The sequence below is a fragment of the Morone saxatilis genome, unplaced genomic scaffold, assembly GCF_004916995.1.
Source record: "Morone saxatilis isolate NCDOM2014 unplaced genomic scaffold, NCSU_SB_2.0 Contig19, whole genome shotgun sequence".
In the NCBI taxonomy this organism is placed as follows: domain Eukaryota; kingdom Metazoa; phylum Chordata; class Actinopteri; family Moronidae; genus Morone; species Morone saxatilis.
In genome coordinates this window covers 9,319,541-9,319,938 of record NW_023339751.1, presented here as the reverse complement: position 1 = coordinate 9,319,938, position 398 = coordinate 9,319,541, and the positions used below count along the sequence as shown (strand labels likewise).

At 41.2% G+C, this 398-nt stretch overlaps 1 protein-coding gene across 1 annotated transcript in view; it reads right to left on the bottom strand.

Annotated features, from left to right (window-relative positions):
- gsta.1 (glutathione S-transferase, alpha tandem duplicate 1) overlaps window positions 1-216 on the bottom strand; it is a 2,446-nt gene extending 2,230 nt beyond the window's left edge. The window contains exon 1 of the mRNA XM_035663307.1: window positions 63-216. The gene's annotated coding sequence lies outside the window, so the exon portion shown is untranslated. The remainder of the gene's footprint in view (window positions 1-62) is intronic.
- Between the last annotated feature and the right edge of the window lie 182 nt (window positions 217-398).

Below are 398 nucleotides of genomic sequence, written 5' to 3'. Positions count from 1 at the left end.
TATATACATATATATACACATATGGGATGTGTGTGTGTGTGTGTGTGGTGAGGTGTTCATACCTGCAGCTGGAGGAATCAGGGTGGAAGTGGGAAGGAAAAGTTGAGGTCGGTATATAATATTGTAGATGAGGAGGGGAGAAAATGGGGAAAAACATCTGAAGCTTTGTGATTGGCTGATTCCGGCCAATAGAAACACGACTTGTTGACAGTTTGCCGCTAGACATCATGGGAAAACTACTATAATAATACCAACTCTGATCGTTCAAACTGATCGATTTGAGGCAAGTTTCGGTGTATTAACGTAGTTTTATGTTTATTAAACACACAAGGTGGACTTAGACATGTGGACACATGATGGCGAACACAATCGATAGTTAACACCATGACAGAGAGGTC